Source organism: Lissotriton vulgaris, chromosome 3_1 (assembly GCF_964263255.1).
Source record: "Lissotriton vulgaris chromosome 3_1, aLisVul1.2, whole genome shotgun sequence".
Taxonomy (NCBI): domain Eukaryota; kingdom Metazoa; phylum Chordata; class Amphibia; order Caudata; family Salamandridae; genus Lissotriton; species Lissotriton vulgaris.
Window position 1 is genome coordinate 1,735,910,104 of NC_141689.1, and position 13,103 is coordinate 1,735,923,206.

The following is a 13,103-nucleotide window of genomic DNA, read 5'->3' on the forward strand; positions in this document are numbered from 1 at the left end:
TTCATCTGGATCTTCACCAGGAGGCGGAACAAAAGGGGGTAAATGGTCAAACACATTTTGGCCTTCAACACCAAGGTGATAGTACATAAGACTTTTTTTTCCTTTCAGCACGATATCTCAGACCATCGATTGCACCTAAGTAAGCCATGAAAGATCTTAACCAGAGTTTCCATTCAAGAGGAGGATCACCAGGTGTCTGAAGAAATGGAGCTGGAGGAGTGACACTTTGCATTGTGGATTCTTCTTTTTTTTTATTGAAATAAGAAGAGAAAAAAAAATTGTAGAAGAAACTGTCTTTGAAAAGTGTACAACTGAAAATTAAAGAGGAAATAAAAATCAATACTGTAGTGAAATTTTAAAATAAGAGCTGCATCTATCAATGTACAAAGTAAATAAAGTTGTGCACAACAGCACAAACGTGTAGATGTTCTTTGTTGTGCTCTAAAGCTGTGCACACCAGCGTGTAAATGCTTTTTTTTGTGTGCAAAGGCTGTGCGCATCAGCGCGAAAATGCCGTTTTCTCTGTGCTAAAGCTGTGCACATCAGCGTGAAAATGTCGTTTTCTGCGTGCCAAAGCTGTGCACATCAGCGTGAAAATGCTCTTTTCAGCGTGCTAAAGCTGTGCACATCAGCGTGAAAAAACGGTTCTGTATGTACAAGAGCTGTGCACCTCAGCGTGTAAACGAAGAGTGCTAAGAATTAATGGCTGTGTGCATCAGCGGAGACAAGAGCTTTTGAACTGGTCAGCCGTGCACGTCAGGAACAATGAGCACTTGGTTGCAGCAGGAATGAAGTCTTTGTGACGAATAACTCTTTGTGACGTACAATTATGGCAGCTGGCAGACAGCGTGAACGTCGTGACGATTGTAGATTGCCATGACAACCAGCATGCGTGGAGACGTGACGGCGCTTGACTGAGGTACGTTGGAAATCCTATGACGTCATCATAACGAAGAGCAAGTCGGAAGGAGAGGAACAAGCGGCAGAGGAAACACGCAGCGCTGGAAGGACAGACCTGGAGGTAAGAAAGGCTTAATAAGCGGAGGAACAGCCTCGGTTAGATCAGCCGGTCCAGACAATGTTCCGCTAGATTCCTCTGGCTGGTACAAGAAAAAGTCACGAGTAGCGCTGCTCAAGCTTAATTGAAAAATAACAACAAAACAGCAAGAAAGATGAACGAAAGTCCGGCGGCTGTGACGGCTCTCAACATGTACAACAGGCAATAAAAGTTATAAATGTACTCACATGAGAGTCGAGTTTGTAGAAGCAAACGAGATAAAAAGGTCCTGAACTTCAAAACGATTCAAACGAGGATGTTGTTTTGAAGGTTGAAAACAGCTGAAGAACAGAAAAGATGAGGCGGAGACAGATGATGGAAGTTGTAGGTTTATTGCAGAGAAGAGAGCCATCCAGCTTGTAGGGGAGACACAGCAGCTGCAACTGCCACACAAGGAACACTAGGGTAGAATCCTCAGCAACGCCATAGGTGACATCACAGTGTTCAGTGATGGAATGACAACAGGCAGTGTAAAGTACAGATTACAGATCACCACAGAATGTTTTGGTAATATCCCATTCTTTCATGGTGGCAAGATCTGGAAATGGTTTGAATGCTTAAGCCTGTTGTCTCCTCACTCTCCGTGGGTTCATATGTCTGTACTGAAAAATAAAAAAATGTTGTAAATGTTGCTAACATGTTTTCAAACTAAACCACGCTTTACCTCTAGTTTTAAATGCATGTAATATTTGTAATACATAATTACACAGAGCCTTATTAGGTTTAGAATAAAATATTTTCAAAATGGATGTATAAAGCATATTTTAATTTGACAATGTTTTAAATGTATTTAAACACACCTGAATTGTGACTTTTTATTTTTGGATTTATATCCATTTTTGTGCAAGTGGTCATTTTATTAAGGTCGCGTGCACCACATTTTTAACTACAATATAATCATTCAATTTCTTAAACATCAACATTACACACATATCCATTGCACATTGGTATGCTAGTATATGTGTCCAGTGCAAATGTTAACAGACAAGTCAAAAGGTAACAGTTAAAAATGGAGCTTACAGTTGATTCTGGCCAAGACGGTGTTGATTTTGTTCATCATCAAGCAGCTGACGCAGGACTTGGAAGATGGGGTCCATGGTGGAAAAGAAAGTGTGAAAGTGAGAAAATGTGAGTTTCTGCTTTATATCCATTCCAAATTGCCAATTCAGGTGTGGAGGTTTTACTGGCGCAGTCACATAGGCAGGAAGGCACATTGTGATTGGCTGGGCGGACAAACTGGCTGTCCTCCCTCTGATAGCTGCTTTTGCCTATGGCTTCCTCAACGCTGGTGAAATATCCTGACAGAGTCGGAGTTACTACAAAGGTCTTTCATCTGTCAAACTGCCAGCATTTAAATAGGGGAGGCGGACCACCTAGTAGACAGACAGGGAATTCATCAGAAAAGAGACGGCAGGAACATTACCTCCGAAATCCAACCAGGCGCTTAGTGTCTGAAATATATGTCAATAGTTGTTTGAGGCAAAATTGTATAACCATTGGAAAAGGTCCTTCTAAAGCCCTTGGTTTTTGTAGGAAAAGTTCAGAGCAGGAAAAGTCAAATTTCACTGACGCTAAAGTCTTCCCTTCAGGCAAATAGTTTTCATACTTTTGCCTGGTCAAGATTTCTACTTTAGGACTTTTTTAGAACTGATAATCCTCCAGTGGGGTAAATCTGAAATCTGTATCTGATCAAGTTCTCTCTAAGTTGAACACCTTTGCCATGAGGATCTGCTGAAGTACTGGAGGTCTTGGAAGTCCTACATTTTTCTAAATCCAAACTTCTCAGACTTTCTGGAGCAGCTCCTCTTAGCCACTTCTAAAATTCCCAGTACTTCAGGGACAGCAATTAGGATCCAGGACGCATACCAGCAGAGGCCACTAGCAGAGACCAGTTTTACTGGTCAGATGGATATGTCAGGAAAAATGCCTATTGCAGCTCTTAGTGTTCCCATAGCCACATAGGAGTTCAGCTATCTGCTCATTGGAGTCCAGTTCTCAGTCCTGGGTACAAGTGGGGGCAATTCCAGCCATTCAGGTCTCCAAAATAGGTTACAAACAGCAGGTTCAGTCCTCGTCAGTTCTTCTTTGTGAGAAATTAGGTTCTTGGTTGAGGAGGGTGTGAGACCTTCTCAGGCAACAGCCACAGTCTTTGTAAGGGTGAACCACAAAAATCCCCACATTAACCTGAGCTTACCTCTCTATCAGATTGGCACAAAAGCAGTGAGGCGTAACTTAGAGGAAATGTATAATGCATTTATGCAGTACTCAAGCAGTAATAAAGTGAAAACACAATGCACAAAATCCTCCACACCATTTAAAATAAATAGGGTACATTTCTATAAATAATTTGACACCAAAACAATACAAATCCAATCAGTAGAATTGAAGGAATGCATTTTTAAAAGTTTAAAGTGAAAAAAGCACCAAAAAGATCAATGTGCCAACTCGAGACAATCAGTTGCATTATAGCGTTGCAAAGTTGAAAGTTATGGCCGACCGAATGGAGCGCAGTTCAGCTACACAAAGTGGATTGGCCCCGGCGTCCACTTACCGTTGGTGTTAGAACCGGCTGTCTCTAGTCGGCAGAGGTATGCACTTCTGACAAATAGGGACACACCTTTTCTAGTCAGGGCAAGGGGATCACACCCTTTGATAACCCCTGCTCACCCCCTTGGTAGCTTGGCAGAGCAGACAGGCTTATCTCAGAGGCTGTGTGTTAAGCATTTATGACCACATCCAGTAATAAAGTGAATACACTACAAATGGACATGACACAGTAGTATTATAAAAATAAGGATTTTTATATAAGGCTTAGCACAAGACCAAATAACGACAAAAATATACCACAGTCTTAATAAATACTCTTGGAAGGGAAAAATAGTTCAAGTGTAGTTTCTTCTTAGCACAAAGTCTTTAGTATCAAAAGCAACTCTTCTTCTTTAAAACAAAGTTCTTGGTAACAATGTAACCCACACGGGAGTCACACGACGTTGAGGCAAAGTTAATCCAAAGGGTTCAGCGTCGACCGCGAGGAGCGCTACGTCGAGCCCGGAGTCGAGCAGACCCCCACAACACAGTACCTTGGAAAAGCGAAGCACCCGATGATCAGCGGCGTCGAGATGTCCGGCGTCGCGTCTTCGGCGTCGATCCGGCCTCGGAGTCTGGGTGACCTGCAGCGGTGTCGATCGATGTCGGGCAGGAGCAGCGCTAACGAGGTAAAGCAGGATACGGCGTCGTCGTCGATGTCAATGAAGTTGCAAGAGTGAGCAGCGCTCACGGCGTCGAGAGGGTTCGAAGTCGATGCGATCAGCAGCGGTGCAGACACGGGGTCACTTGGAGCTGGAGCCGAACTCGCTACTCACTGGCGTTGCTGCTGGCGTCGATCGGGCCCGGCGGCCGGCGTCGAGGAAGCGGGACACTGGAGCCGTTACTCACGATGTCGAGCTGGATTCGGCGGCGTCCGTCGGCGTCGAGATTGCTGGTTTCTTTCAGAGGTGCTGGATTCACAGGTTCCAGCAAATAGCACTTTCAGCAGATGAAGTCCTTTAGCCCTGTGACTTCAGCAGGAGACTGGCACTCTTCCAGTCCTTAGAGATTTTCTTAGCAAAGTCTGAGAGTACACACACAGTTCCTCTCTCCTGGTTCCTTGGCAAAAATAAAGAAGCACATGCAGGATTCCCCCCAGCAAACAGCACACTGGCAGAAGGGGTAGGCAAGTCCTTGGATCAGCAGGCTTCTTGTCCTTGGTTTCAGGGTTCCTTGTCAGAAGTGATCTAAATTCTTGGTTCAGGGGTCCTTCTCTTATACCCCTTTTTGGCTTTGATCCCTTTGTCCATGCAGGGGAATTTCCCAACATCCTGGGTCTGTTGTGGGTGTAGCCAGGCAGAGGCACCTGGCCTATTCACTGTGCAGGGTAGAGTCCTCAGCCGCCCAGTAGGAGGTGGAGCCAGTATTGTCACTGGCAGGAGCAGAGCTATCAGCCTCCCGGCAGGAGGTGGGGCCAGGATCGTCCCTGGCAGGCACTGAGCCATCAGTCGCCTGGCAGGAGGTGGAGCCAGCATTGTATCAGGCAGGGCAGGCTATCAGAAGCTACTCTCCCCCTACTCTCAATGCAAATGTCCCACTCATCCCACACTGACTCAGCAGATCTCTGGAGCCACCCAGCTCCTGTCACACACACACCAAACCAGCAGAAACCAGAAATAGTTAGACAAGAAAATAGCCACTTTCTAAAAGTGCTATTTTCAAACCCACAGTCCAAAAACCATCCACACAAACGGATGCGTTATTAAACCCCGAGTTCAGGGATACCAAACTCGACATTGCACCATGCTCCCCGAGCTAGCTAGGATTATAGCATTAATAACCCAGGCAGCCCATTCTAACTAATGGAGAGCAGGTTACCTTACAATAGTGAAAAACGAATATGGCTGTAATTCACTATTAGGACACGCCAACTTGGTCAGGCTTGTCCTACCTTATCCTTACAATGCACCCTGCCCGTGGGCCTACCATAGGGGTGACTAACATGAAGTTACGGGAAGGTTTAGGGACTGGCAAGTAGGTATACTTGCGCAGTCAGCGTGACAGTATTAGACTGCACGTGGGTCTGGCAATGGCAGACCCTCAGACATACTTTTACTAGGCCGCTCTTGTGGGTGGCACAACATGTGCTGCAAGCCCACGAGCAGCATTTGTATTTACAAGCCCTGGCACCCCTGGTGCACTAGACTAGGGACTGACAGTAAACCAAATAAGCCAAACATGGAATTCAATCAATACATCAATTTAACATAGGGAGCACTTGCACTGTGGCACTGATCAGCAGTGGCACAGTGCCCAAAGCATTACACCAGCAAAAACATCGGAAAACAGTGGAGGCAAACAGAAAAAATGGAGGAGAGACTCAAGCCAATGATGTCAGGTCTAACAGTTGGACTTTAAAGAAATGTATTGAAAAAATTACTCAGAAGGTAAAGTTCAGTGGGGCAAGGCATCTGGCAGAGTCTGAGAAGCAGGTCTTGTCATCTGAGGGTCACAGTGATGATTTCTACGTTTATTCTTATCCTCATTTTTATAATCCAAAAATCTCCAGCTGGAGGAAGCTGAAGGCTGTAACCAATGAGGGCTCCACAAGGCTGGGTTCCCTTCTGGATGGGAGGCACTGAACACAATTTGCTGCTGTGCAAAAGAACGTTGTGGGAGTTACCACAAAGTCAAGCTGATCAGTGATGCACCCTGGACAGATCAGTAGGCAGGTAAGTCCCATTCTGTTCTCAGTTCTCAGGGCCTTTTTGGTCTGAAAATGTTTTAAGTCCCAAGTTTTGGATTTGAAATATGTAGGTTTCTCTAGCACCACTTCCAAGGTTGAACACTGGAGGGGCGCCTTTTGGAGGGTCAGGACTCACTCGGGCAGGGTCCAGGTGTGGGTTCAAGTGGCTGGAACCTTTTCTGCCCCTAAAGCTCTGATTAGGAGGCCAGTCAACTAGCCCTTTGAGCCACTCTGGAAGTCCTGAGTTCAAGCAGAGAATCAGGTATCAAGCAGCAGGGCAGTACTCTGAGGGCACAGGCCAGACTTCAGACAGCAGGGCATTCCTCTGAGAGTACTCTGCAGGTTCTGAACCAAACTAAAAAAATATGGTCTCAGGGTTTTAATTTTATACATGGTGCCAGTAGAAAAGCCTTCTGGAGTCACCCATCCACCCCACGGAAGAGTCAAGTATTTCCTGCTTCCCTGCCCTGGTCCCAGGATGTATGGAGTGCTAGTATGAAGTTCCATGCATGTGAACTGAGGAAGTGTCTTTGAAGTGCAAGTGGGTCAGTGCACAGCTCCACCACCCCCCCATACTGCAAGGATGGCCATCGGGCCCATCCTGCAAGCAACCAGCCTCACTATTGCTTGACTGTCTAGGAGAAATGCACAAAGGCCAACTGCCAGCTACATCTAGTCATGGGGCACAAGAAGCAGGCTGGGTGCACCAAATGGTCAGTGCAAGAAAATGGCAACTTTATAAAAGTGGCATTTTCAGAGTTGTGACATGAAAGCCAACTTCACTTTTAAAGATCATTTTGGACACTAAACATGACATTATTACCTGCTGCCAAACAAAAGTTATCACTTATTAAATATAATAACGCAACTCAATGTCATCCTTTGGGAGAGGAAGGCCTCACAACAGTGAAAAACAAATTGCATGTCCCATTTGTAAAGTACACTACTGCCCCTATAGGCTGTATACAGCCTACTTTATAGTAGACCTATTTGTATTAAAAAGGGAGTTTTAGGTCTCAGTTTATTGTGCCAGATCGAATTGGCAGCTTAAAACTGCACATAGGCTGCAATGTTGGGCTGTAGAGTTGTTTTAATGGGCTACTGAAGAGTGCTTCAGGCCTACTAGTAGCATTAATTTACAGGCTCTGGGTACAAGTAGTACCACCTTACCTGGCACTTTATCAGTAAAATAATTAGGCCAATTCAACATATTTTAGGGAGTGAGCTCAAGCACTTTAGTACTGGTTAGCAGTGGTAATAGTCCTAATGCCAATAAAAACGAAATTCAGGACGTGTAAAGGAGAAACATTTGGGGATGACCCTAGAGAGGGCCAAATTCAACACTTCTCATGTCCAGATATGTTCTGTTATGTTATGTTAATTATATTTATTATAGCGCTTGTATCACCCATTGGCATCTCGATGCTGACTACAATTGCAAGCAAGCATCCACAAGGACAGGTCATTATAAAGTAGGTAGGCTTTCAACAGTTTCCTAAATTGGCAATTGTTCATGCAAGTACAAATATGCATTGGGAGCTTATTCCAATTGGAAGGGTCCAGGTAAGAAAAGGTTCTCCTCCGGCATCTGGTCAAGTGGAAGCAGGGTACACACAGCAGGTCTCGAGCCTTGGATGTTAGGTTTCTGGTGGGTACATACAATTTGATTTTCTGTTGGAGATAAACCGGGCCTTTGCTCCTTAAGGCGTTATGTTTGAAACAGCAGATCTTAAAAATGTTCCTTTTCTTACTGTCAGCCAATGCAGAGCCTTTAGTGAAGGGGCCGAAGGGATACCAGATGGAAGATTGAGAACAAGCTTTGCTGCCGTATTTTGAATTGCCTTTAGTTTAGCCACAAGCGTCTTGTTTACTGCCGCCATAAGAGCATTGCTGTAGCATAGTCGGCTCAGTGCCAGGGCTTCTACTAAAGTTCTTCTGGCAGAGATCAGGAGGTAGGGAAACTTTCAGCAAAGAAGACACATATTACAATAGCACAAACCAGTGGTAGCCAAAATGTGATCTTTCATAGAGAGGACTTGGTCAATGTTTATGCCCTGGTTCTTCACAGATTGTTTGGATGATGGAACTGAACCCCTTTGAGGAGGCCACCACTCATCAGACCATAGTAGAGGCTTTGCCAAATAACATGATCTCAGTCCTGTCTACATTTAATTGTAGATAGTTGTCAGTCATCCAGCTGGACCCTCGCCAGCTGCTCTTCTTGAACTGAAAGGAATCACGTACCTCACGCCCTGATCTTTTAAAAAAGGCCTAAACCATTGTGTCTGCTCTGGGAGTAGTTTCCAAACTAAGGTGAACCTCTGACATGGTTCGGATGCTGGCAAGTGAATGTTAATTAGCATAATGAGTACTAAGGCACACAAAGTACAATTAGTTAGAAGATATTTTCCCTCAATACTTATTAAAAATTAGACTTACCAGTGGATTGTATTTTCAATAAGCATTAACGTAGTGGTTGATTCATCTGGGTGTCTTATTCCCAAACCAAATATAGCAGAATTATTATTTTAACTAAACCTGTAGTTTTTCTCATAAGACAGCTACAGCCCTCAAAGTGAAAATAGCTTTTCGGGACTAGTCATTTTAGGTAAATGCCAACAAGAAATTGTTGCACATACCAATTGTAAATACGAGGTATCCCACCTTATGAGCTCCTAGGCCTACCTAAAGGTTACTACTACATATTTGATAGTAAGACTATTGCTGTCAAAAGGGATTATCTTAACATGTTCCCTTGCTGTATTAAAAGGTGCAGAAATCATGCTACACAGTAAGGCCTAAACCATTTTTTTATCTGCATAGTGGATCGCACAACATGTACTGTATTCTACAGGGACCATTCAGCGTTCCATTCATAAGTATATTTGATGCACCATATACTATGGCCTTAATGGAAAGTTAATTATACTAATTGGGAGTTATCCAAATGTATCATGTTTCAGTGGCCAGAGCACATAGGGGAACTAGACATCAGTTTTAGAATGTGATGAGTTTAATAAAAGACAGCATCACCAGTCCCCAAACAATGGGGGTAACCACACAAAAATAGGCACTTTCTGGCAGTGTGTGTTTAAGTGACCTTAAATATAATGACTATTGTAGTCTATGCATGTTGTTGGTGTTTGAGATTTTGATGAAAAACAATATTTAATTAGTGTGTGTGCGTGCGTGTGTGTGTGTGTGTGTTTGAGAGAGAGTCTGCATTTTTGTGTGTCTGTGTGTACGGCTAGATAACAGCCAGGATTATATATTTTCTAAGCATAGGATTAAATATGAGTGTGTAGGAAGGGTAACAGTATTTATATATGCCTAGGAATAGATGATGATATGAATGTACATATCTTATTTAGTTAACTCAATGTTGTTTTTGGATAAGGATCTGTGCAAAGCTATTGGCATCATACTTGCATTTCAAAAGAAGGGAGGCAAACGGGCTGAGCAACACGGCTAGAAAGAAAAAAGAAGACAAAAAGGTATATATGATTAATGTAACAGAGAATGTTTAGGTAATCTTCTAAAACTCATGTACTAAGTTTCAAAACAGATGATAAGAAGAAGGAAGACTCTTACATCAGCAGACACCTTTACACATACCACCTTTACCTAATTCATTAGAGTACCAGATTAATGTAAACTGATCCTATTTGCCAGTCCAGGTGGCTAGCTTAGAACACACAGAAACAGACCTTTGGGATGCATACATTGCGTTGAACTATGAATGCTCTTTGGCCAGAAGACAGTACTTCAATATCGAAACATTAAAAGTATGATTAGAGCGCTTATTCAAAAGCTGGGGAGGCTGTTATGGTTTCAAGTGTGATGGAGTTTGGCCTTTGCTTTTATGTGTACTCTGACATAGAAGTGGTTGCAGTAGTCAAGATGGAACGTTTCCCCAGGCTTGACCCACTCATTTGGTTATGGAGTATGCATCTATGCACAACAGAGGAGTCACTTACAGGAGCAAAATATAGTAGAGCCCATAATGCTGTGGTGTTAGATTCATGTGTAAATAATTGTTTGGCATAAAACGATAATATCTGGGGTAGCTTCAGTAGGCTGGTGGGGTCCTAATGATAGAGGCCACTTGATTGAGAAGTATGATGGAACTACCTTCCCAGAAAATAGTACCTCCATTATCTGTGGATTGAAAAAAGGGTGTATGTGGTGTGTTCAACTTACCAAACGTTGTAATGTGTTGGTCTCAAACCATTTATTTATTTATTTATTTTATTTAATGCGATTTTATATAGCGCGAACATTACCCGAAGGTGTCAGAGCGCTTTACATAAGAACCAGTTGCGATACATAAAGACTCAGGATTACGTGCGTTGCATAAAAGATACACACAGAAAAAATTTGCAAATGTACAAATTATAGTCACACAAGGCGGAGCATTCAAGGAAGGGATACGAATGGATATACTCTAAGGGGCAGATTTATGACGGACTTACGCCACGTTTACGCCGCCGTTGCGTGACGCAACGGCGCGGAAACATGGCGCATCCCTGTGACCTATTTACAACGTGACGCATCTAGGCAGATGCGTCACGTTGTAAAGCCCTGCGCCACTTGAAACCTGCGTCAGGTTTCATGTGGGCGTTCTGTCGCAGGGTGGGCGTTCCCTCGTAGGAAAGCCCCGTAAAACTGACGCAGTGAAATCTACAAGATTTCACTCAGTCAGTTTTACGAGGCTGCTGCGTCAAATCCTTATGCCTGCTTTAAGCAGGCGTAAGGAGTGACGCACCACGTTATGTATGGGTGGCCTCTGTACGTTGCAGGAGTTGCGTCGCACTTGCGACACTACTCCAGCAATGCGCCGCCCGTACACCACAAGATGCGTCACGCATCTGCCCTTCCTTGCACCATGGTGCGCCGCATTGTAAATGCGGCGCATCTGTGGTGCCGCAAGGAGGGAATTGCGTGACGCATCAGTTCTGGCGCATCCCTGCTGATTTGCAGAGATGCGCCAGAACTCATAAATCTGCCCCTCAGAGTCACATAGGAATGGTAGATAGTACAAAGGTCTACTGCACATACTAGTGATAAGAGGTATCTCTATATGCATAGGGAAGGGATACGGCTAATTTGTGCATTCCTTCATGAAGGACAACTTCATTATACAGTGTCTTGGAAAGGGGACTCGCAAACTCTGTAAGATTGTCAGACCATGAGCTGATAATACAAAAGGATGTATGGGAATGTTTTAAGGAATGTATTAGTATGGATGTGCATGATGTTTCAGTACATGTATTTTAACCAATACTAATTCCAACAGACTCTGGTTTGGGTTTAGCACCAAGACAGACCATCATACTGAATTAGACGATGATGTTGAATTAGAGCATCACAGGTAGTAAGTGTGTACAGGACTAATAAGCATTGAGAACCATGTATCAGGTGTGTTAAGGGTATGTATTCAACCAAGGGACTAAATGCCCTTGGTTGAATACATACCCCCCACTTTGAACTCTGATGGCACCAAGCAAGTGAGCCCCCAAACCTCCCTAGAAGAGCTCTCTAGGCTCGTCCATCAAAGCATCCAGTCATATAAGCGTTTACCCCTTGCACTCACCCACTGATATCCACCATTTTATCTTTACATTCTGTCATCCATTCCTTCTTTCATCCATCCATCATTCTATCTATATCCATACATCCACTCTACCAACCGTCCACTCTACAATTGATTGATCAATCCATCCACTCTCCCATCCATCCATCCACTCTGCCATCCATACATCCATCCACCTTGCCATCTAGTCATCCATCCAACCCATCATCCACTCTCCCATCCATTCACTTATCCATCCACTCTACCATCCATTGATTCATCCTGTCACCTGCTCCTCCATCTGCCATCTTTTCATCTGCCCTTCCACCTATCCACCCCTTTTTTCCTCCATCTGTTTAGCCATCTATCGGTCCATCCCTTTACTCTGCCATCCGTTTACTTGCCCATCCACTTATCCGTTCATTCATTCATCCATCCATCCTTTCACGCTGTCATCCTTTCACCTGCCCAACATCCTATCTATCCATTTCTTTACTCTGCCATCCTTTCACCTGTCCATTCAATTATTCATTCACCCATCAATCCATCCATCCATTTAGTCAGCCATCCTGTCTATTCACCCATCCATTCTCTCATCCTTTCACCCACTCATTCATCTAACTATGCAGTCATCTACCCACCAATTCATTCATCTACCCACTCATTCATCCTTCCCTTATACCTCCCTTCTTTTAAATATTTGTTCCTTCTTTCCCTTTTTATTTACTCATATTTCATTCTTTCTTGCTGCTTCGTGCTCTTCTATTGACACTAAATTCCTTTCTGGTTAATTATGAGCTTTTGTCTGAGGAGTTTCAAACATAAGAGGCCTATAAATAATCCTATCCCTAAAGTAGCTGCTAAAGCAGGGGTGAGGGTTGGGGAGAGGAAAGTTCATGATGCTCCTGTAGTCAACCACTTCGGTAAAAATGAGGATGTATGTGCCAACCACATCCCTTTGGCCAATATCATTTCAGCGTCCATCTGCTCAGATGCTCATATCTCCTAGTGGGAAAATTCATTCATTAGTTCCTATTCAGAAATTGTTGGGCTACGCCAGGGAAGTCAATTGGGAGAATGGCTTTTCTTCCAGTTGGCGGATGTACAAAACTCATCCCAAAGGGCAGTTGTGACAGACTTTGTCTGACCAGTATGGGGCTTACAATCCAATTACGCTGCCGGTGTGTCACTTTTTTTGATGC